This window comes from Gorilla gorilla, chromosome 9 (assembly GCF_029281585.2).
Source record: "Gorilla gorilla gorilla isolate KB3781 chromosome 9, NHGRI_mGorGor1-v2.1_pri, whole genome shotgun sequence".
In the NCBI taxonomy this organism is placed as follows: Eukaryota; Metazoa; Chordata; class Mammalia; order Primates; family Hominidae; genus Gorilla; species Gorilla gorilla.
In genome coordinates, this window is record NC_073233.2 from 5,644,286 (window position 1) to 5,670,131 (window position 25,846).

At 41.4% G+C, this 25,846-nt stretch overlaps 1 protein-coding gene across 1 annotated transcript in view; it reads right to left on the bottom strand.

The window, feature by feature from the left end:
* Positions 1–25,846, bottom strand: part of LOC129525411 (solute carrier family 35 member F5-like) — a 196,599-nt gene that overhangs the window by 140,224 nt on the left and 30,529 nt on the right. The window lies entirely within an intron of this gene.

A 25,846-nucleotide genomic window follows, 5' to 3' on the forward strand; every position in this document is an offset into this window, starting at 1 on the left:
AGTCCCAGCTACTCTGCAGACTGAGGCACAAGAATCACTTCAACTCCGGAGGTGGAGGTTGCAGTGAGCCAAGATCGTGCCACTGCACTCCAGCCTGGGTGACAGAGCGAGATTCTGCTCAAAAGAAAGATGAACAAAAACAGAATCTGTAGCTAGCAGAACTGTCCCATGAGAAATATTAAAGGAAGACTTTCAGGTTGAAAGAAAATTGTACCAGAAAATGAATCCGCAGAAAGAAATGAAGAGCAATGGAAATGATAAATATGTGGGTTAGCATAAAGGGCTGTATGAACAGGTTTTTTTCTCTTTTTTTTATATGAGTTTGTTTTAAATGTTCTGTTTAAATATATATTTATAGATTATGTAAGTTCATATGATATATATATATACATTTGTTAATATAAAATAGTTTTAAAATGTTCGTTTAAATATTATATGACTGCATAAGGCAATCACTCTATCACAGTTCTGTCGGATTTATGGCATATGTAAGTATAATAAATATAGCATTAATGGCTCAAAGAATGGGGAAATGGAGCTATATTAGAACAAAGTTGTTATATTTTTCAAAATTCCCAGCATTAAGCTAAAGTAGATTGTGATAAGATATGTATTATAATCCCTAGAGTAACCACAAAGAAAATTAAATTTCAAAATAGTTAATAAAATAACCTAGGACTTAAAACGTCTCACACTTAAAAAAAAGAGGATGTGTTTAACACAAAAGAAGGCAGCAAAATAGGATGGGGGGAAAAAAGACATGGGACATACAAAAACAAATAGTAAAATGGCAGATGTAAATCCAAAGATATCAACAATTAAATTAAATGTAATGGATTAAACACTCCAATCAAAAGGCAGTCATTATCAACATGTACGAAAAAGCACGGTCCAATACAGTCGTGTGCTACACCATGACATTTCAGTCAATGACAGGCCGCATATAGGACGGTGGTCCCATAGGATTACAAAGAAGCTGAAAAATTTCTGTTGCCTCGTGATGTCATATCTGTGGTAACGCTGCAGCACAAAGCATTACTCATGAGTCTCTGGTGAAGCTGGTGTAAACAAATCTACTACCAGTCATATAAAAGTATAGCCCACATAATTATAGTTGCAGTCTCTAATGCTTGATAAAGATAATAAATGACTACGCTACTGGTTTATGTATACACCGTACTATACCATTTTTGTTGCTATTTTAGAGTGTACTCCTACTTATTTTTTTTTAACTGTAGAGCAGCCTCAGGCAGGTCCTTCAGGAGATATTCCCAAAGAAATTATTGCTGTCATAGGAAGTGACAGCTCCGTCCATGTTACTGACCCTGAAGACCTTCCAGTGGGACAAGATGTGGAGGTGGGAAACAGTGATATTGATGATCCTGACCCTCCCTGTAGAGCCCTAGACTAATGTGTGTGTTTGTCTCTTCGTTTTTAACAAAGAAGTTTGAAAAGTAGGAAAAAAAATTACAAATTTTAAAAATAAAAATTGAATAAGGCTATAAAGAAAGAAAATACTTTTGTACAGCTGTACAATATATGCTTTAAGCTAAGTGTTATTGCAAAAAAGTCAGAAAGTTAAAATATTAAAAAGGATAAAAGCCAAGCTTGGTGGCTCAAGCCTGTAATCCCTGCACTTTGGGAGGCCGAGGTGGGCAGATCACAAGGTCAGGAGATGGAGATTATCCTGGCCAACATGGTGAAACCCCATCTCTACTAAAAATACAAAAATTAGCTGGGAGTGGCGCCACGTGCCTGTAATTCCAGCTACTCAGGAGGCTGAGGCAGGAGAATCGCTTGAACCCAGGAGGCAGAGGCTGCAGTGAGCCAAGATCACACCACTGCACTCCAGCTTGGCAACAGAGCTAGACTCTGCCTCAAAAAAATAAAAGGGTATAAATTTAAAAAGTTGTGTATGTAATGTTATTTTATTATCGAAGAAAGAAAACCATTTTTAATAAATTAAGTGTAGCCTAAGTGTACAGTGTGTATAAAGCCTGCAGTAGGGTACAGTAATGTCCTAGGCATTCACATTCAATTACCATTCACTCACTGACTCACCCAAAGCAACTTTAGTCCTACAAGCTCCATTCATGGGAAGTGCTCTATACAGGTGTTACATTTTTTATCTTTTATATCATATTTTTACTCTATCTCTTCTATCTTTAGAAATGTTTATATACACAAATAGTCATGATTATGTTACAATTTCCTGCAGTGTTGAGTACAGTAACATGCCGTACAGGTTTGTAGCCTAGGATCACTAGGTTATACCCTATAGTCTAGGTGTGTAGCAGGCTATACCATCTAGGTTTCTGGAAAGGTACATTTCTCAAAACATCCCTGTCGTTAATTGACACATGACTACATAAGCTGTCTTCAAGAAAAGCACTTTTAATTCAGACAAAAGTAGTTACAAAGTAAAAGAATGGGGAAAATATAGCTGGCTCATGCCTGTAATCCCAGCACTTTGGGAGGACCAGGTGGGCGAATCGCTTGAAGTCAGGAGTTCGAGACCAGCCTGGCCAACATGGTGAAACCCCATCTCTACTAAAAATACAAAAATTAGCTGGGCCTGGTGGTGCACACTTGTAATCTCAGCTACTCAAGAGGCAGGAGGCTGAGGCAAGAGAATCGCTTGAACGTGGGAGGCGGAGGTTGCAGTGAGCTGAGATTGCACCAGTGCACTCCAGCCTGGGTGACAGAGAGAGACTGTCTCAAAAAAAAAAAAAAAAAAAATGGAGAAAATATATGTAAATCATACAAAATGTTACCATAAGGGAGTTGAAGTACTTATGTTAATATCAGAAAAAAAAATAGAATTTAAATCAAGAAATATTGGTAGGGATAAATAGCAACAATATTTCATAATGATAAAAGTATCAAAACATCAGAAACATAAAACAATTATAAAGACATAGGCATTGAATAACACATACATGCAGCAAACACTGACAGAATGGAAAGGAGAAATGGACAATTTAGTAATTGTAATTAGAAATTTTAAGTCCCTTCTCTAAGTAACTGATAGAATGGCTAGGCATAAAATGAATAAGGATATATAAATCTTGCACAACTGTCAACCAACTTTACCCAGCTAACATATAGAATGCTCCCACCCAACAGCAGGGTATACAGTCCTTTCACATCCACATGGAACATTTTCCAGGATAGAGCCTTTGCTGGATCACGAAACTAGTCTCAATAAACTTAAAAGGATTGAAGTCATCTGAAGTATGTCCTCCAACCCTGATGGAACTAAATTGAAAATTAACGACAGAAAGAAATTTGGTAAACCCTCAAACATTTGAAAAACATACTTCTAAATAAACATGGAGGCCAGGAGCGGTGGCTCATGCCTGTAATTCCAACAATTTGGGAGGCTGAGGAGGGTAGATTACCTGAGGTGAGGAGTTCGAGACCAGCCTGGCCAACATGGCGAAACCCCATATCTACTAAAAATACAAAAATTAGCCAGCATGGTGGCACGCACCTGTAGTCGCAGCTACTCAGGAACCTGAGGCAGGAGAATTACTTGAACTGGGAGGCAGAGGTTGCAGTGAGCTGAGACTGAGCCACTGCACTCCAGTCTGGAAGACAGCATGAGACTCCGTCTGTGAAACCCCGTATCTACTAAAAATACAAAAATTATCTGGCATGGTGGCACACGCCTGTAGTCACAGCTACTCAGGAGGCTGAGGCAGGAGAATCACTTGAACCTGGGAAGTGGATGCTGCAGTGAGCCAAGGTCGTGCCATTACACTCCTGTCTGGCCAATAAGAGCAAAACACCACCCCCCCAAAATAAAATAATAACTAAATAAATAATTTAATCAACATGGGTCAAAGAAAAAAAATCATAAGGTTAATTAGAAAACATTTCAAACTGAATGAAAACAAAACCACTGAAATCTCTGAGGGTAGCTAATGCAAGGCCTAAAAGAAAGTTTATAGCTTTAAATGCTTAAATTAGAAGGAAGAAAGATCTATAATCCATAATCTAATCTTTCACTTCAAAAGGTAGAAAAAGAAGGGCAAATTAAACCCAAAGTAAAGTGAAGGAAACAATAGCAATCAAAATACAAATCAATAAAATAAAAACAGTAAGGAAGAAAGTCAAAAGCTGATTATTTGAAAAGAGAAATACAGTTGATAAAATTTTCTCTAGACTGACAAAGAAAAAAAGAAATAAGACATAAATTATGAAAATCAGGAATGAAAAGGGAATGTAGCTACTGACCCTACAGAAAGGATTTTAAGAGAATACTATGAACAGCTTTATGCCAGCAAATTACACAACATAGATGAAATGTATAAATTCCTAGAAAGACAAAAATTACCAAAACTGACTCAATCAGAAATTTAAAATCTGAGGAGACTGATAACAAATAAGAAATTGAATTAGTAACTTAAAATCTTCCCACAAAAAAAAACTCTAGGCCCAGATGACTTTACTGGTCAATTGTATCCAATATTTAAGGAAGCAATCTTGCCAATCCTATACAAACTCTTCAGAAAATCTGTGTATTTGTTTATGAGGGCTGCCATCACAAAGTACTGCACTATGTGGCTTAAACTATGGAAATTTACTGTCTCACAGTTCTAGAGGCTACAAGTCCAAGACCAAGGTGTTGGTAGGTTGGTTCCTTCCAAGGACTGTGAGGGAAGGGTCTGTTCCAGGCCTCTTTCACTGGCTTGCAGAGTCATCTTCCGCCTGTCTTCACATTCTCTCCCCTCTGTCTGTGTCTGTGTCCAAATTTCCGCTTCTTACAAGGACACCAGTCGTATTGGATTGGGACCCACCCTAAAGACCTCATTTTAACTTGATTACCTCTATAGAAACCTCATATCCAAATAAGAGCACATTCTGAGGCACTGGCACTTAGCATTTTAACGTATACATTTGGGAAGGAGGGCACAGTTCAACCGATACCAATAGGTGAGGAGGAAATATTTCCTAACTCATTCGATGAGGCCAGTATCATTACCCAGATACCAACACAATACAAAGATATCAGAAGTAGGAAAAACTATCAACTAAAATCTCTCATAAAAATAGATGCAAAAACTCTTTAAAAATAATACTAGCAAACTGAATACATAAACATATATTTTTAAGTACCCACCATGACAAAGTGGGAATTACCCCAGGAAAGTAAGGTTAGATTAACATCTTAAAATATATTAATATTACATACCATATTAATAGAATAAAGAATAAAAATCGCATGATTATCTCAATAGATATAGGAAAATCATTTGACAAAATCCATGATAAAATAAAAAGAACTTTCCACAAAGTAGAAAAAAGCAGAACTTCTTCAACCTTATAAAGAGCTTTTCTCAAGAAACCTGTATCTATGTGATATTTGATGGTGAAAGACTGAGATCAGAAACAAGACAAGCATGTCCATTCTTAACACTTCTATTGAAAATTTTACTGAAAGTTATAGCCAGGGATAGACTGGAAAAAAATAATAAAAGGCATCCAGACTGGGAAAAAAGAAATAAAACTGTCCTTAATCACAGAAGATGTGTGTAGAAAATCTGATGGAATCTATTTTTAAAAACCTGCTAGAACTAATGAGTAAGTTTAGGAAGGTTGCAGGATATAAAACCAATATAAAAAATCAATTGTATTTTATATGCTAGCAATGAACAATCTAAAATGATATTAAGAAAAAAATTGCACTCACAATACAATAAAAAATAATAAAACACGGAAAAATATCAACAAAAGAAGTGTAAGACTCATACACTGAGAATTTTGAAACAATGTTTTGTGAAGATCTAAATAAATGGAGAAATATGTTATGTTCCATGGCATTTTATTATATTTATAGCATAGTTTTATTATAGTTATAAAATCATTTTTTTTTCTTTTTAATGGAGTTCTTTTTCAAGTTTGATTTTTTCTTTTTTCTTTTCTTTTTTTTTGTGTGTGTGTTTGTTTGTTTGTTGAGACAGGGTTTCACTCTGTCACCTAGGCTGGAGTGCAGTGGCACGACCTCAGCTCACTGCAACCTCCACCTCCTGGGTTCAAGCCATTCTCCTACCTTAGCCTCCAGAGTAGCTGGGACTAAAGGTAGGCACCACTACGCCTGGCTAATTTTTGTATTTTTTTGTAGAGACAGGGTTTCACCATGTTGGTCAGGCTGGTCTCGAACCCCTGACCTCAAGTGATCCACCCACCTTGGCCTTCCAAAATGCTGGGATTACAGGCGTGAGCTACTATGCCCAGCCCCGAATTTGATTTTATTATACCAATATTATCTTCTCCCCTCCCACAGTTCCCCAATCACTTCTCTACACACTCTGGTCTGGCACAGTTTCAAATTTGTGGAGTTGATATCTGGGGCTCCTACTGGAAGTAGGATAAAAACAGAAGGAATTTGGCATGGGGCTCCTCCATCTTCCACACATGCGGCATTTGTTCTGAGAATGTCACCTCCCTCACAGTGCATGTCAGAATGGCACGCCAGCATGGGCCTCTGGTCTAGCACACAGAAAGGGTAAAAAGTACACATGGTGACCATTGTCACTTTGCAGATTTCCTGCCTCCCACTCACATGTCTGAGACCAGTTTTGCTACTGTTGCACCGCTAACCACAGAAGCCAGAAAGGGAAACTACTTTCTTTCTTTTTTTTCTTCTTTTTTTTTTTTTTGAGATGGAGTCTCACTTTGTCGCCAGGCTGGAGTGCAGTGGCACGATCTCGGCTCACCGCAACCTCCAACTCCCTGGTTCAAGCTATTCTCCTGCCTCAGCCTCCCAAGTAGCTGGGATTACAGGCATGCACCACCACACCCAGCTAATTTGTGTATTTTTAGTAGAGACAGGATTTCACCATGTTGGCTAGGCTGGTCTTGATCTCCTGACTGTGTGATCCACCCGCCTTGGCCTGTCAAAGTGATGAGATTACAGGCGTGAGCCACTGCGCCCACCCAGGGAAAATAAGTTTTCAATAGAGAATTTTCTATTAAGGAAGAGAGTGTTCTTTCAGCAAAGACAGGCTTTAGCCACACCTGTTTTTATAAGGATTTGAGGGGAGGGAAATATGCCAAGAGACAACTTCAGAAGTTTATAAAGACAAGAGCGACCTCTCCAAAACAGCTAGGAGAGTGGGTCTTTAGTGGTGAGGTCTTCATCTCTGTCTGATCTCTCTAGGCTGAAGGACAGATGTGGATTTGCTGTGAAGGGATATTCTTCTCAAGGACACTTACCGTCTGTTTCCTGGGGATAGGAAGGTAAGTCATCAGTGTCAAGAACCTTACTGGTAAAACAATAAAACAACGTATTCATTCGGATTTGTGCTCTTTAAGTGAGAGGGGTTCTAGAACAGCCTTTCTGTCTGGACCCCTCGATGGTAAACCATCCCGTGTGAGGTCTGCTCTTTACCGTGTGGACGAGGCCAGGGCTGTCATTTGACATCCGTGGCCACAGCCCGGAGTCGGCCAGCTCCGGTGCGATTGTACTTAGTACATCAGTAGTCACGAGAAAACTGACTAAGAAAACACGGAGCTTCAACTGGAACAAAATGTTATACGTGCAACACCCATGACCGTGTGGCTGTTTTATCCCCATTGCTCCTTTCTTTTCTGCAGAAGGTTCTTTTTAAATTTTGACATATATTTGTCCAATTGTTTGGTAATGCATTTCCATGTTTTCAGAAATAGTGAATCAAATCTGGACTGGAACAACACTCCCTCACTTACCTACTGCACCCAGCGCCTGCCTCGCTGTGGGAATGCCCCATCCTTGGTGTCTTAAAATTTGCAGAGCGTCTTTACTTGTACATGAGACATGTGCATATACAGAGCAAAAATTCTACATGACCTCACTTACGTGTGGACTCTAAAAATGTCACACTCACAGAAGTGGAGAGTAGAATGATGGTTACCAGAGGCTGGAGGGAGGGGCGGGCAGGGAAAGGGGAGAGGTTGGTCAATGGGTACAAAGTTATCATCAGTTAGAAGGATTAAGTTCTGATGCTCTATTGCACCGCGTGATGACTATAGTTAATACTAATGTATTGTGTATTTGAAAAGACCTGAAGGAGAGGATTTTCAATGTTCTCACCACAAAGAAATGGTAACTATCGGAGGTGATGGATATGCTAATTAGCCTGGTTGTATCATTCCCCAATGTATATGTGTATCAAAGCATCACACTGTATCCCATAAATACATGCAATTATTTTTTAATTAAATTTTTTTTAAAACTTAGGCCAGGCTTGGTGGCTCATGCCTGTAATCCCAGCACTTTGGGAGGCTGAGGAGGGGTGATCATTTGAGGTCAGGAGTTTGAAACCAGCCTGACCAACACAGGGAAACCCCCTCTGTACTAAAAATACAAAAATCAGCCAGGTGTGGTGGCATGTGCCTGTAATCCTAGCTACTCAGGAGGCTGAGGCAGGAGAATCACTTGAACCCAGGAGGCAGAGGTTTCAGTGAGCCGAGATCACACCACTGTACTCCAGCTTGAGCGACAGAGCGCAGGCTCTGTCTCAAAAAAAAAAAAAAACCTAAAAACTTCAAAAATAAATGTGTATCTTATTGTCCCAAATGTTTCACACACCAAAAAACCATTCTGTTCTAAACCTTGTTTTTCTTTTCATTGAACAATAATTTTTGGAGAGCTTTCCAAAGCAGCACATACAGAAATTCATTTTTTGTAGCCCTATAGTATTTTATCTTTGCACAATTTATTTCAAAGCCTCTATTGAGGGACACGTGGACTGTTTACAATGCTTTACTATTATTAAAAAAAAAAGAATGCTGCAGTGAATTACCTTACACATATATCTTTTGCGTTGTATCTATGGAATAAATTCCTAGAAATAGAATTGGGAGAGATATACATTTGCAATAAATATCACCAGACTGTCCTTTGTAGGCTTTGGCTTATCACTTTATAACATAAAAATTTTTATAAGATATATCCTTACCTCATACCGTATAAAAAATTAACTCAAAATGAAACAAAAGCCTACATGTAAGAGAATACACAGGGATAAATCCTGATGATCTCAGATTTGGCAATGGGTTCTTTGTTCTGAGAATCCTGACTCCCTCACAGTGTGTGTCAGAAGCTCAAGCAACAAGAGAAAAACATAGATGAAATGAATTTCAACAAAATTTTAAACTTTTGTGCATTGAAGAACTCTATCAAAAAAGTGAAATGACAACCCACAGAATGAGAGAATATGTTTGCCAACTGTATATATCTGTTCAGGGTCTGTCTAATATTGTCATCTGATTTCCCAGATTCTTTTTTTTTTTTTGAGATGGAGTCTCGCTCTGTTGCCCAGGTGGGAGTGCGGTGGCACGATCTCAGCTCACTGAAACCTCCGCCTCCCACGTTCAAGCCATTCTCCCACCTCAGCCCCCCAATTAGCTGGGATTACAGGCACACACCACCACACCTGGCTAATTTCTGTATGTTTAGTAGAGATGGGGTTTCACCATTTTGACCAGGCTGGTCTCAAACTCCTGACCTCAAGTGATTTGATCTCAAGTGATCTGCCCGCCTTGGCCTCCCAAAGTGCTGGGATTACAGGCGTGAGCCACTGTGCCTGGCCTTAAATTCTTTATGTCTATTTGGCATCTAGTAACTGCAAGGCCAGCAGACAAGTGTTTACCTCTCTCCTTCAAGAAGGGGCATTCCCCTCCAAGGATGGGGCATTCCCACACTGAGGCAAGGCTGGGTGCAGGAGGCAAGTGAGGGAGACTTGTTCCCATCCACGTTTGATTCACTGTTTCCAAAAACATGGAAATGCATTATCAAACAATTGTACAAATATACGTCAAGTTGCCTGGAATTCTCCTTTCGTGTGCAGACAGGCTGATCCAAGTCTGTGCCTCCACCTACCTTCTATATAACTCTCACACACCAAACCAATACTTCCCTTATCCTAAATCATCCCAAGGCCAGGTTCCAGGCAACTAGAGACCACCCCCTATAGCCCAGGCTCACCCATGTTATTCAAAGTAGCCAGTCCTAAACTGATGGCCCGGCCCTGCCTTGCCTTTCCTGCAGAAACTCCAGTAAGGGCTATGGCCCATGCCTTCTCACTCATCTTTTGCCTCTTGACCATCCTAACGCTTTCGCTGTGGCCCTGCGTGTTGTGGCATGTCCCCTCCTCTCAGGAACTGTAAGAAAACTCTTCTTTCAGTAACATTGGCCTCTCCACATCATCATTCAGTCACCTCCATAAACTAAAATCCTGCCGTTACAATTGAGACAAGTATCCATAATATATAAAGAATAGTCACAACTCAACAATAAAAACACAACCCAAATCAAACATGAGCAAAGATCTTGAACAGACAGTTCTCCAAGGAGGATATACAAATGGCCAGCAAGCCCAGGAAAAAGATGCCCAACATCATTAATCATCAGGGAAATGCAAACCAAAACCACCATGATGCGAACAATATGAATGTCATGAAGGCCGCTGAGCTGTACAATTAAAAATGCCTCAAATAGGCCAGGTGCAGTGGTTCACACCTGTAATCCCCGCTCTTTTGGAGGCCAAAGTGAAAGGATTCCCTGAGCCCAGGAGTTCAAGACCAGCCTGGGCAACATGGGGAGAACCCAGCTCTACAAAAAATAAAAAATTAGCTGGGTGTAGTGGTACATGCCAGTAGTCCCAGCTATTCGGAAGGCTGAGGTGGGAGGATCACTTGAGCCTGGGAGGTTGAGGCTGCAGTGAGCTGTGACTGCACCACTGCACTACAGCCTGGGCAAGAGTGAGACTTTGTCTCACAACAACAACAACAGGCTAAAATTATAACTTTTATGTGCTGCATATTTTACCACAGTAAGAAAAAAATAATTAAAGCATTGTGTTAGTCAGGGTTCTCCAGAGAAATAGAACCAGTAGAATTTGTTTGCTTGTTTATAAGCTATTGATTGGCTCATCTAGAACCAGAAATACCATTTGATCCAGCAATCCCATTACTGGGTATACTATAAATCATTTTACTATAAAGACACATGCACACGTGTGTTTACTGCAGCCCTATTTACAATAGTAAAGACTCGGAACCAACCCAAATGCCCATCAATGACAGACTGGATAAAGAAAATGTGAGACATATATATCATGGAATACTATGCAGCCATGAAAAAGAATGAGTTCATGTCTCTGGAGGGTCATGGATAAAGCTGGAAACCATCATTCTCAGCAAACTAACATAGGAACAAAAAACTAAACACCACATGTCTCACTCATGAGTGGGAGTTGAACAATAAGAACACATGGACACAGGGAGGGGAACATCACACACCAGGGCCTATTGGGGGTGGGGGGAAAGGGGAGGGAGAGCATTAGGAGAAATACCTGATGCATGTGGGGCTTAAAACCTAGATGACAGGTTGATAGGTGCAGCAAACCACCGTGGCACATGTATACCTACGTAGCAAACCTGCATGTTCTATGCATATATCCCAGAATTTAACTAAAATTAAATTAAATTAAATTAAATTAAAGAGATATTGATTGGATCACATCATTCTGGAGGCTAAGTCCCACTGCGAACCACCTGTGAACTGGACCCCCAGGAAAGCCTGTGGTGTCCCAAAGTCCAAGAGGTGGAGAATCAATAGTGTAGATTCTAGTCCAGGTCTTAAGGCCTGAGAACCAGGAGTGGTGAGGGCTGGAGAAGATTGATGTCCCACCTCAGTAGTCAAGCAGAGTTAATTCAACCTTCCTCTGCCTTCTTGTTTTATTCAGGCCCTCGGTAGATTGATAATGCCCACCCATGTTGACCATCTTCTTTACTCAGTCCAACCATTCAAATGCTAATCTTTTCTGGGAACACCCTCACAAACACACCAGAAATAAGGTTTAACCAACCAGCTGGGTATCCCATCACCCAGTCAAGTTGACACATAAGAATAACTATATCAAGCATAACCATAAAAACGAAACCAAAACATCACAGTGATACACCACTTCGACTTACGAGTAAGGCTGTATGAAAACAAGAAAGCCCCTAAAAAACAGAGCATAACAAATGTTGTTGAGGATGTGGAGAAACTGAGACACTCATACATTGCTGGTGGAAAGGAAAAATGGTGCAGCCACTGTAAAACAGCTGGGCAGTTCCTCAAAACATTAAATACTGAGTTACCATTCGATCCAGCAATTCTACTCCCAGGTATATATCCAGGAGAAATAAAAACGTGTCCACACAAAAACTTGAACACGAACATTTGCAGCAGCACTATTCATAATAGCCAAAAGGTGGAAACAACCCGAACACCCAACAACTAATGAATAGATCAACAAAATGTAGTTTGTCCATACAATGGAGTATTATTTGGTCATAAAAATAGGCCAGGCGCGGTGGCTCATGCCTGTAATCCCAGCACTTTGGGAGGCTGAGGCGGGTGGATCACTTGAGGTCAGCAGTTCAAGACCAGCCTGGCCAAATGGGGAAACCCCGTCTCTACTAAAAATACAAAAATTAGCTGGGCGTGGTGGCGCATGCCTGTAATCTCAGCTACTCAGGAGGCTGAGGCAGAAGAATCGCTTGAACCTGGGAGGTGGAGGTTGCAGTGAGCCGAGATCAAGCCACTGCACTCCAGCCTGGGCGACAGAGCGAGACTCTATCTCAAAAACAAACAAACAAACAAAACCCGTAAGATTCCAACCTTTTGGGCTCAGCAATTACACTCCCAGAAGTCATGCCTCAAATGCACTTTTCTGTCTTCTAGGTCTTTTCTCCTCTCTGTCCTAATCTCCTCTCCATGCCTCAAGTGATGCCAATAAATGGGTAATAACTCCCTTAAACTCCGTGGAATTAATTTCTTTTTGACTACAGGAATTCACAATTCAAAACAAAATAACCCCAGATTCCTTAATAAATAGAAACCTTAAAGTTCCTTCTAAAAAGATTCACAGCTATAAAAGTAATAAATGAATCGCCCAAAATACTGCACTGTGGGTCGGGTTAATAATCCTACTGGACAGGAGCTGGCATGACTCAGTTTGGGCGGCCGAGCCCAGACATCAGCATATGTGCTACTGTAGTGCCCTCTTCTGGCCGAATACAAAATCAAATTTATGTGGCCGCTTTTAGTCAAGTTTTCCATAGCTGCTTACAGGCACTGAGTTTCCTGCGACTTCCTGTTTATTGCCTCTGCTCTCCTCAAGTTCTCAGCTTTTTCTTGCATCAGCTAGGCTTGCCTCCTCCTCCTCAGGGAAGATCAAGATCCCCTGATATTCCTAATCTCAGCTCCCAAGATTTGCCCCTTCCACTACCCTGTTTCCTGGCTGTTTGCACCATAGCCTCCCACCTTGAGTAAGTCTAGTTCCATCTGTTCTCTCTTATCTATCTGCCTCCGTACTGGCCATTTACCATGTGCCAACATTGCATCTGGGCCTCTGCACTCACGACCTACCTGTCGTTCCCTCACTCACTGCCCCATCTCACCTACACTTGCCTGAGCACTCTCCGTTGATTCCTTGATCCGGGTTTTATAAAATGAGGTCTGTGGACAATCTACATTCTCTCCACCTGGCTGCTTGCTACCGGGCAGATTCCTGAGCTCCCTGAATCAGACCTTCTGGAATCCTGGAACCCGCATTTATAATAAATACCCTAAATAATTTTTATGTACATGCACACACATACACACAAACACACACACAACATAAAAACCACCCTGGGCTGGGCACAGTGGCTCACGCCTGTAATCCCAGCACTTTGGGAGGCCGAGGCGGGTGGATCATGAGGTCAGGGGATCGAGAACATCCTGGCTAACACGGTGAAACCCCGTCTCTACTAAAATACAAAAAATTAGCCGGGCGTGGTGGCGGGCACCTGTGGTCCCAGCTACTCGAGAGGCTGAGGCAGGAGAATGGCGTGAACCCGGGAGGCGGAGCTTGAAGTGAGCCGAGATCGCGCCACTGCATTCCAGCCTGGGTGACAGAGCGAGACTCTGTCTCAAACAACAACAACAACAACAACAACAACAACAACAACCCTGATGTTTTTGTTTGTTTGTTTTACTAAGCCATATTAGCTTGTCCAGAAACTTGCCATGGCTCCAAGCCATCTAAAGATTTAAATGCAAAAGACTCAGATTGGCTTTCAAGGCTTTTGGTAAATTGTTTTATATATTTTTTGTCCTTTCCTGTAAGAGGAATATATTTCCCCTTTCCCAGGGATGGCAGGCATGGCCAAGTGACTTGCTTTGGCCAATGAAACGTGAACAGCTGTAACATATGCCACAGTCAAGCGGACACTACGAAAACTATTGAACAATTCTCCCATATTTTCTTTCCCTTGGCCAGAATTGATAACCCAGATCGAAGCTGCTTCTGCAGCCTGACCCCAGAACAAAGGAGCCATGGAGCAGAGCTACAGATACCCACAAGGGAAATGTAATGTAAGAGAGAAATAACCTTGTAGTATTGCTGTGATTTGGAGAGTCCTTTGTTACTGCAGTTTAACTGCCTAAGCCGACTGATACACAGTATTTCACAATTTGCTTTTCTAACTCTATTTCCCATTATTCCCTAACACTTATTCCAACTCCTGCCAGACTGAACTACTTGCTTTTCCCCAAAGACCAACAAATTTCTCCAACTCGATGCAGTTATTTGCTTCCTATCTCCTGCCTGCCAACAATACCTCTCAAAGTTTAATTTCAATCTTCAAGTTAATCTCAAGCGCTACTTTCTCTGTGCAGGGGTGTCTGATCTTTTGGCTTTCTGGGCCACACATAAGATACACTAACACTAATGATGACTGGTGAGCTAAAAAAAAAAAAATAAAAAATCTCATAATGTCTAAAGAGAGTTTATGAATTTGTGTTGGCACACATGCAGCCTGCGGTACACAAGCTAGACAAGCTTGGTAAAAAGCCCTTCCCCATTCCTTTGATGCCAACTACTGTAAACTATGTTTATTGTTTTTACATATTTTCTTATCACCTCCGCCAAGAAAAAAATCATAAACTCCTTGACATTAAAGACTATCTTATTGGCCAAGTGCAGTCTCTCACACCTGTAATCCCAGCACTTTGGGAGGCCGAGACAGGCGGGATCACTTGAACTCAGGAGTTCGAGAACTGCCTGGCCAACATGGTGAAACTATGTCTACTAAAAATACAAAAATTAGCCAAGAATGGTAATGTGCTTCTGTAATCTAAGCTACTTGGGAGGCTGAAGCAGGAGAATCACTTGAAACCCAGGAAGCGGAGGTTGCAGTGAGCCGAGATCACACCACTGCACTCCAGCCTGGGAGACAGAGCAAAAAAAAAAAGACTATCTTACTCACCACTGTATTCCTTGAAACTTTGCAAATAGTAGGTATCCACTCAAATATTTATCAAATTAGCACATTCAATTAGAGAACTGCTGTTTAATATGTTTATGATTTTTTTACAGGAAGATTTTAAAGAACACTTAACATACTCATTGGGGAAGCAAAATTAACATGCAAGAAGAATTAAAAATCATAGCAAATAGCAAAGATTCCTACTGAGTAAAATATGGGCCAGGCACGGTGGCTCACGTCTGTAATCCTAGCACTGTGGGAAGCCAAGGCAGGCAGATTGCTTGAGGCCAGGAGTTCGAGACCAGCCTAGGCAAAATAGCAAGACCTCATCGCTACTAAAAATCAAAAAACTTAGCCAGGCTTGTTGGTGTGCACCTGTAGTCCCAGCAACTTGAGAGGCTGAGGTGGGAGAATCACTTGAGCCCTGGTAGTGGAGGTTGCAATGAGCCAAGATCATGCCACTGTACTCCAGCCTGGGTGACAGAGCAAGACCCCATCTCAAAAAAATAAATAAATAAAAATAAAGTATAACTCAAAGTTTAATGAATCTCTTTCTCTCTCTCTCTGTAAAAATAAGCATGTCTTGACCTTCATCTCTCTCCCTGGATATACTCAACAGATCTTAAAGTAAAACTTCACCAAAGGGAAACAATGTGTCACACGACTCATGAGTTATGACCCCTATTGTTACAGTCCATATGCTAAAAGCAAGGATTTTTCTAATTATGGAACAAATTAGCTTATGTAAATTCTTAGGCGTAGGAAAAATGTATTTCCCTGCTTTTGATTAAAAGCCAACAAAATATAATTCCAATTTTAAAACAAATCCCCTTACCAAACCCCAACAGCAAAGTGCTGCCCCTACAAACCTCACAGCAAATAGTCCTTATTCTCAGTGACTAGCAGCTGCCTCTTTTCTCACTCCTCTCCAGCTTCAATTAACCTAATGCCCTCTGAGACATTTTGGCAGTAATTGCAAAGCTTCTTAAGGTTTGGGAATCTAATTTAATTAGATTGGCGAGATTTGATTTTAGATGTTTCTCCTCAATACCAATTCAAAACTTAATAGTTACTTTGCTTTTGTTTCCTGGTAATAACTGGTTTACGGCCCTGAGAAGAAAAATTGGGGCCAATAAAACAAGCTGGATTAGCCTGGTTCTTCACTGACTCCACAATCGACCTACCATTTGTGCAAAGTCCACTCCAAGAGAAAAATGCTTTGAAGGTAGGACTCTAACATCCTAATGTGTCCGGACTCAGTGGGTTCTTGGTCTCACTGACTTCCAGAATGAAGCCATGGCCCCTCGCGGTGAGTGTTACAGTTCTTAAAGGAGGCATGTCCGGAGTTTCTTCCTTCTGGTGGGGTTTGTGGTCTCGCCGGCTCAGGAGTGAAGCTGCGGACCTTCGCGGTGAGTGTTGCAGCTCTTAAGGCGGCGCGTCTGGAGTTGTTCATTCCTCCTGGTGGGTTCGTGGTCTCCTGGCTCAGGAGTGAAGCTACCGACCTTCACCGTGAGTGTTACAGCTCATAAAGGCAGTGTGGACCCAAAGAGTGAGCAGCAGTAAGATTTATTGCAAAAAGCGAAAGAACAAAGCTTCCACAGCTTGGTAAGGGAACCCCGGCAGGTTGCCACTGCTGGCTCCGGCAGCCTGCTTTTATTCTCTTATCTGGCCCCACCCACATCCTGCTGATTGGTCCATTTTACAGAGAGCCAGTGGTCTGTTTTGACAGGGCACTGATTGGTGCGTTTACAATCCCTGAGCCAGACACAAAGGTTCTCCATGTCCCCACTAGATTGGCCAGATACAGAGTGTGGATTGGTGCATTCACAAACCCTGAGCTAGACACAGGGTGCTGATTGGTGTGTTTACGAACCTTGAGCTAGATACAGAGTGCCGATTGCTGTATTTACAATCCTTTAGCTAGACATAAAAGCTCTCCAAGTCCCCACCAGAGTCAGGAGCCCAGCCGGCTTCACCCAGCGGATCCCGCACAGGGGCCACAGGTGGAGCTGCCCGCCAGTCCCGCGCCCTGCGCCCGCACTCCTCAGCCCTTGGGTAGTTGATGGGACTGGGCACCGTGGAGCAGGGGGCGCTCTGGCCACACAGGAGCCCATGGAGCTGGGAAGGCTCAGGCATGGCGGGCTGCAGGTTCCAAGCCCTGCCCCGCGGGGAGGCAGCTAAGGCCCGGCGAGAAATCGAGCACAGCGCCAGTGGGCCGGCACTGCTGGGGGACCCAGCACACCCTCCGCAGCCGCTGGCCCGGGTGCTAAGCCCCTCATTGCCCGGGGCCGGCAGGGCCCGCCGAGCCCACACCCACCCAGAACTCGCGCTGGCCCGCAAGCACTGCGCGCAGCCCCTGTTCCTGTCCTCACCTCTCCCTCCACACCTCCCCGCAAGCTGGGGGAGCCGCCTCCGGCCTCGGCCAGCCCAGAAAGGGGCTCCCACAGTGCAGCGGCAGGCTGAAGGGCTCCTCAAGTGCCGTCAAACTGGGAACCCAGGCAGAGGAGGCGGGGAGAGTGAACGAGGGCTGTGACGGCTGCCAGCACGTTGTCACCTCTCACTAATCCAAAGACTGAAGATTAATTGTTGGCCAATATTGCTTCCTTTGTGGATCCATATCAGTCTAGTATAGAGAACACCAGACTGACAGTCAGAAAATGTGAATTTTGTCAGCAGCCTAGATGTTAAGAAACATGGGGCATATAAGGGTGGTCAGGTAATTTAATGTCTAAACTATGACACTTTTGAAACTGGAAGGGGCACTATTCATGATTGTCCTAGGACAGCAGGTAGAAACTAGGACTGTCCTTGGCAAACCCGCACACCTCGTCACCCTAGAGACCCTTGAAAAATGATGCTGTGGGCCGGGCGCGGTGGCTCACGCCTATAATCCCAGCACTTTGGAAAGCCAAGGAGGGCGGATCACGAGTTCAAGAGATCGAGACCATCCTGACCAACATGGTGAAACCCCGTCTCTACTAAAAATACAAAATTTAGCTGGGTGTGGTGGCGTGCGCCTGTAGTCCCAGCTACTCGGGAGGCTGAGGCAGGAGAATCACTTGAGCCTAGGAGGTAGAGGTTGCAGTGAGCCGAGATCTCGCCACTGCACTCCAGCTTGGGCGACAGAGCAAGACTCCATCTAAAAAAAAAAATGCTGTGATTAGTGAACTGATTTTAAATGTTTATCTCTAAAGGTTAGGATTGACAAATGACTAAGTGAGTTTTCAAAATAACTAGTAGATGAAGAAAGAAGTTATAAGTAGCCAAGTAGTCAGATCAAGGCTTTAAGAACACTATCTCCTTAAGATTCTATTTTCAGTCTTTCAAGAAAAAAATTTAAGAAATTATTTTTACTCTTTCCCAAAGCTTCTATGAATAAACTATCCTGAATGCTTTCATTCTTATCTTTTGTCACTGAAAAATATTTTTCATATTTTATATATGTTTGGTTTTAAAGAGGCAATAATGTTCTTCACATTTCCCTTTAGCTCAGCTTGGGAGAAGAAAAAGGGAAAGGGGAGTAAGTAGAGGAGGGAAGGGATTCGAAATACTAGTCCAGGGCAGGTACTTTCCCCTAATTCCACTTTCTGGAGTGGACTTGACATGGATAAAGGTGATCTTGGTTCCAGAATATTTCTTGTACCGTGACATCTTCGCAGGCTGTGATTCTACTGTTGAAAGTAAGTGTTGTCCATACAATATGGTCCCCAGTGCAAATGTGCCAATTCTGAGCCTGCTTGACCTGAGGTCTGAGGCTCTGCTGTAAGTCAGGGGAGTCGACACCAGAGGGATACCACCAAGCTCCAAGCTCCTGTGCCAGCTGGCTTCCAGTCAGCTCCTGCCACTGGGAGTCAATGGCAAAAAGCAAAGCAAAGCGAGAGTATTTCTTTCCCTCCTTCTTTGCCTCCAGCTGCAGCACCCTGAAGGCCCCTGTGCTCTGCTGCGGGGGTTGTGCTTCCTCAGGGTGACCCTGGCCTTGAGCTTTATGACGGCTTCCTCCCTCCACCCCACCATCCTAGGGATAGCATTGGCTTTCTGCTGTTGCTAATTTCTATTCCAATTTTGGAGGAAAAGTTCAATGGAAGGGACTTATCATGAGATGGAATGTAGATCTCTTATTCAGGACCCTCCCAAGGGCAATATGATTATTCAAAAATTTCACCTTTTGGCTTTAGACCTTAACATGCATAAGATGCAACTCAGTGTGTTTAATGTTTGGTCTCCAAAGCTGAGTGATGTGCTCCACAAGAAGACCTACTTACTTTATCAAATACCCGAGACACATCTTAGAGACTAAGGTGTGAAAGAATGAATGAGTGAAAATGTTTTAATAAAAGGAAACTAGAAATCAAATATTTGTATAAGGACAGATTTGAGGTTTTTCTGTACTTTTAATGAGCTAGAAAATGCATACTATAAATAGAATATACAAATGATTTTACACAAATGAAGCATTAAAAATCACAAATCTTATATTTGGTTATCCACAGTCTATAAAATAATGTTCCCAAATTATATACTTTAAAATACACAATGTTTCAAGTTGCAGACAAAACCAGGGTAGTTTTGGCCCTAAATCATAGCTAACATAAGTAGGAATTATAATTAATTTTATAATTGTGTTTAAATTTTAAATACTCTAGAATCTGAAAATATTAAATATTAAATAGATGGAGGGATCAAATTATCAAGTTTTTTAACAAAATTGAGGTAAAAATCTGCATTAAATTACACCAAGAAAAACATTTCTAAAACATTGTTTCCATAACTCATTATAAATATTTCATCTTCCGAAAGTACTCTTTGATTACCTCTGGACTTCTGGGTCTGGTAATTAAGTTGACTTAATATTTGCACATAGCTACTGATTACTCAATACAGGCCTATCAGATAAAACTAAAATGCTGCAACTTAATCAGAATGATGCAATCTTGTCTTATATAAATATACAAATCACAGTATGCTGACACTAGATAACTTCAGCTTTATTTGCCAAAGGGGATTTAGAATATACTACAAAATTGTATATAAAATAACCCTTTACAATGATTTACTAGGATGACTGCAAAGAAAGGCAAATTAAATATACCTGGTCCCATACAAGAATTGTTGCCTAACCTCATATACTAATTTGAATATGAAGACTCACTTTTTATTTCTTATTTTTTTGAAACAGGATCTCGCTCTGTCACCCAGGCTGGAGTGCAGTGGTGTGATCTCAGCTCACTGCAACCTCTGCCTCTTGGGTTCAAGCGATTCTCCTACCTCAGCCTCACAAGTAGCTGGGACTACAGGCGTGCACCACCATGCCTGGCTAATTTTTTGTATTTTTAGTAGAGAAGGGGTTTCTCCATGTTGGTCACACTGGTTTTGAACTCCTAATCTCAGGTGATCCACCCGCCTCGGACTCCCAATGTGCTGGGATTATAGGTGTGAGCCACCGCACCTGGCCTGAATATAAAGACTCATTTTAAATTATACTAGTTGAACCTTTATACTACAATGTATCCTGACACTTATTTTTTTTAAACCATTATCAGATATTTCATGTTCTACTAGTAAAGGGAATTCGCATTTTCAATGTCCTGTCTGCATTCCTCCTAGCCTCTCTCTGCTTGGGTTTTGGAAAATAGATCTTTCAAATGCAATTGCAGTATCCAAGGAAATTCCTCCCACCCATGCCACCAGTGCTCATCCTGTGGGCACCCCACAGTCAGCAGTTTAAGACCATTCTGGATGAATGCAAATGCTTGATTCAATTTTCCCAAATCCCAATCAACTAGCTACAGTTTTTATTGTATGCAATCTTCCCAACATTGCAGTAAAGCAGTCTAGATGGCCGGGGAAAGGTAAAAGAACCCTGGTTGTGATTATTTTTTTCTAACAAAATGGAATTAAAAGATGAGAAAACCTCATAGTATTTTAGTCTGGTACTTTTAGCATCCCCAACTTTTAAGATTATAAATTCACAATAGTGAACACCCTAGTGACAACTTTTAAATAAAATACTGGATAGCTGGGCGCAGTGGCTCACACCCGTAATCCCAGCACTTTGGGAGGCCGAGGCGTGTAGATCACTTGAGGTCAAGAGTTCAAGACCAACCTGGCCAACACGGTAAAACCTCGTCTCTACTATAAATACAAAAAATTAGCTGGGCGTGGTGGTGCATGTCTGTAATCCCAGCTATTCGGGAGGCTGAGGCAGAAGAATCACTTGAACACGGGAGGCAGAGGTTAGAGTGAGCCGAGATCATGCCACTGCACTTCAGCCTGGGCAATGGAGCGAGACTCTGTCTCAAAAAAAATAAAAAATAAAAAATAAAATACTGCATAATTACATGCTATAGTAAATTAATCATACGCTCACAATTTTAGCTTGGATTTGTTTTGCAACTGATTTGATGCTGTCTGAAAATCAAGATCAAGCAGGTGATGAAAACTATACCTTTTGAACATGCATTAGGTAACCAGGGGGCAACATAGTAGGGACTAATAAGGCCAGCAACTCAGGAAAATTAGCCTATTCATCTGACATATTCGGCCTCCATAAAACTGCCATGGATTCCAACTGTACTCAAACATAATACAACTTCTTCAATGCTGCTTTATAAATCTGACTGAAAACTTTTAAGGAGTCAAGATGCTGAACACCCTAACAAAAGCAAAAACAAAATTACGGCCTATGTGTCGTCACTGTTATCACCACTCTTTACAAAGCACTAAGTACATACAGGTGTTTGGCATTGTCTCTGGAACTACAAAACTACGGCCTATGAGGCGTCACTGTTATCACCACTCTTTACAAAGCACTAAGTACACACAGGTGTTTGGCATTGTCTCTGGAACTACAAAATTAAACTTTTAGAATCATAGCATTTTACACCTGAGAGGAATCTTAAAAGATACTGAATTCCGCTCCTCACTTTATAGCTGAGAAGAGTGAGGGAAGGACTGACCATGGGAGTCAGCATTTTTCAAGCATCCAGGCACGCTGGGCCTGGTATTTCAATTAGAGTTTCTGATTCTCACAGTCTCAGGCAGGTTGCATTAACCTCCACTTCACAGCTAAGTAAATGCGGATCTACCAGATTGAATAATCTCCCCCAAATAAATTCACTAATGAGGAACAGAAGGAATCCAACGTCAGAGTTAGTGCTCTTCTCAGAGTAATAATCTGCAAAGTGTGGTCCTGGGACCAGCAGCTGGGGCATTACCTGGACGCTTGTTATAAAGGCAAATTACCAGGCCCACCATCCCCACCGCCAGACCTACTGAATCAGAAACTCTAGGGTGGCACCCAGCAATCAAGTTTTTGGTTTTGTTTTTTTAATAGACAGGGTCTCACTTTGCTGCCCAGGCTGGACTGCAGTGGCCCAATAATAACTCACTGCAGCCTCGAACTCCTGGGTTCAAGTGATCCTCCTGCCTCAGACTCCCAAGCAGCTCAGACTACAGGTATGCACTACCATGCCTGTTTGTTTTTTGTTTTTGTTTTTGTAGAGACAGGGGTCTTGCTGTATTGCCCAGCCTGATCTTGAACTCCTGGGCTCACGTGATCCTCCTGCCTCAGTCTCCCAAAGCACTGGAATTACAGGCATGAGCCTGTGTTCTCCCCTCTCTTCCAATAATGTGTATTCAACAAGGCCTTCAGGTGATGCTGGTGCTGTCTGAAAGCCACTGCTCTCCAGCATGTGGTCTCTGAAACTTTACTTAGGAGTATGCATATTAAAATATATATATAACTTAACACTATGCTACTACAAAGGGCAAAATAATTCACTTTATTGTACTTTATTTTAGAATAATTAAGACAAGGATAGGCTTCAATGAAATTTTGCTTTCATGTTATATGGTCTGACTGACACTGGATTTCTTCATAAGAAAAATAAATGTGAAAGCTATTCCAAGTAAGAAAATGGTGGCAAAAACAATCAAAAGAATTGGTTTTAGCCAGGCATGGTGGCTCATGCCTGTAATCCCAGCACTTTGGGAGGCCAGGGCGGGCAGATTACTTGAGCTCAGGAGTTCAAGAGCAGCCTGGCCAACATGGTGAAACCCCATCTCTACTAAAAACACAAAAATTAGGCAATATAGCAAGACCCCATCTCTACCAAAAATACAAAAAAACTAATCAGGAATGGGGGCACATGCCAGTAGTCCCAGCTACTCAGAAGACTGAGGTGGGAGGATGGCTTGAGCTTGGGAGGTTGCAGTGAGCCAAGATCCTGCCACTGCACTCCAGCCTGGGTGACACAGTGAGACCCCATCTCAAAAAAAAAAGAATTTCATCTCATGTCAAAAATAAGACTCTTGGACAGAAATCTTCTGCCTGCCTTCCAAGGACCCACTGAAATTAATGGATACTCTCACATGACTGACTTTATTATTAAATACTTGCTGTAATCACAACTAGGCATAGGAAAATCAAGTAGAGAAATACTGAATGCCTAGCATACAACGATCTAAGTGAAAGTTAATAAAAGTAGCTCTTCAGAAAGACATCTCATGTAAAATTAAATTTAAAACTAAAAATTTCATGAAGTGACCTGTTAAGAGTTTCAATTTAGAAGCTTTACTTTTCTAATTTTAAAATATCATGAATGAAATGGTGTCTTCATCTAGGTGCTTCTCCATCAAAATCCCTAGCTCAAAAATAAAAATCATGTTTGTGTCACCCCAGATTCAAAATGCTGTTATTGGAAATGTTACCATTTCACATGAACATTCCAGCAAATATGCATATAGAGGGTACTCATTACTTTTGGTTGGTAATTTTTCCTTAAATATATTTCAATGATTTCATTGTTTGACATTTTCATAGTTAACGTATACTGAATACAGAAAATTTTGTAGGAAAACACTATTTTTTAAATGTAGTAACATTAAAATATTAAAATATCTCGTTTATTAAAGGCTCTTAAGATTTAAAGAAAAATTTCCTGTGCACATACAATGTACCTATGAAATACTGTATTATTAGTTATTGTACAGGCAAATGAGGCTGTTACTATAAAAAAAATGTGGTGTCTAAAAGTTGCAAGTCTATGTGAAAAATGAACCTCAATTTATCTAAATGGGATTTGGGGGACACGGCAGACTACTAAAATAGAACTCAAACTTCAAATTCTGTAAACTGAACATCTCATTAATGCCACTTCACCATTTAAAAAAGTCAGCACACAATGTTAGCTATGTAAGTTTATCTGCAGATGTTACAGGTAATTATTTCTGTTAACTCCTCCTAAAATATTATTTAGCAATAAAGAATATTTCAAAAGGAGAGTAGGTAGAAATGAAGCAAGATCATAACTATAATTACTTAATATGAAAATGACATTTCATTTATTTGCTAATATGTGGAAAAAACATTTTCTAATTAATTCCTCCTTTATCCTTCTTTAAAAACATTTTATTTCTTCAACCAGCACACTGAGGATTAGTGCTATGGGTATTACCACAGTGCCCTATGAAAAAACTTGGCTTCCAGAGGAGTCATACCTTGCATACCTTGGAGTCATACCCCAAATTGGCTCTTCATGATTGATTTTACAGTGGGCGCTAAAATTCTTCTGAAACAAGGCTGTGTACCTTTGAGAACATTCACATTTAACCTTGTGAGCTCACTTCTACAAGAACAATGAACTTATTTGTCAGCTGCCAGGGGGGAAATCAGCTTAATGTAAAGAATTAATTAAATCAGGTTGACAGAAGCCAATATCTCAATGTTTTTAAATTAAAATTTATTTAAAGGAATAAGTATGGGTGCATTACATAAACCTAATGGTTCTTCTAAGCTTCAAAAAGCACTCATTTCAAAAGTATTCACTTTTTTTTTTCTTGAGACGGAGTCTCGCTGTCGCCCAGGCTGGAGTGCGGTGGCCTGATCTCGGCTCACTGCCAGCTCCATCTCCTGGGTTCACGCCATTCTCTCGCCTCAGCCTCCCGAGCAGCTGGGACTACAGGCGCCCGCCACATCGCCCAGCTAATTCTTTGTATTTTTAGTAGAGACGGGGTTTCACTGTGTTAACCAGGATGGTCTCGATCTCCTGACCTCGTGATCCGCCCGCCTCGGCCTCCCAAAGTGCTGGGACTACAGGCGTGAGCCACCGCGCCCGGCCCAAAAGCATTTACTGTTAAGGCTGCCTCATTTTTCAGCTTTGTTGTAGTTGAGATTCTGATGTTCACCTAACAAAGTCCCTGACAAAACAGACTTCCTTCAATCCAGGTCATAATTTGAAACGTTATACAATAATGAGATTTAAGTGATGAATGGAAAGAAAAGTAGGAGACTGAAAAGATATCAGAAATTTCTATTTGTTTTTAGATTCAGAAAAATATAATTACAGGCCAACATAGGTCTGACAGAGAGGAAGGACGTCAGCAGTTACTTGAATGTAACCCCTTTCCAGCATTTCCAAAGACCTGCAATGTGCTCATTGTGATCCAAGGGCCTTGTTACCTAGTTTCTAGGTGATCTACAGAATTGAAACAACCCAGCACAACTTTATTTCTTGAGAAGATGAACCCTTAACTATGAAGGTTCAGAAAGGAAGTC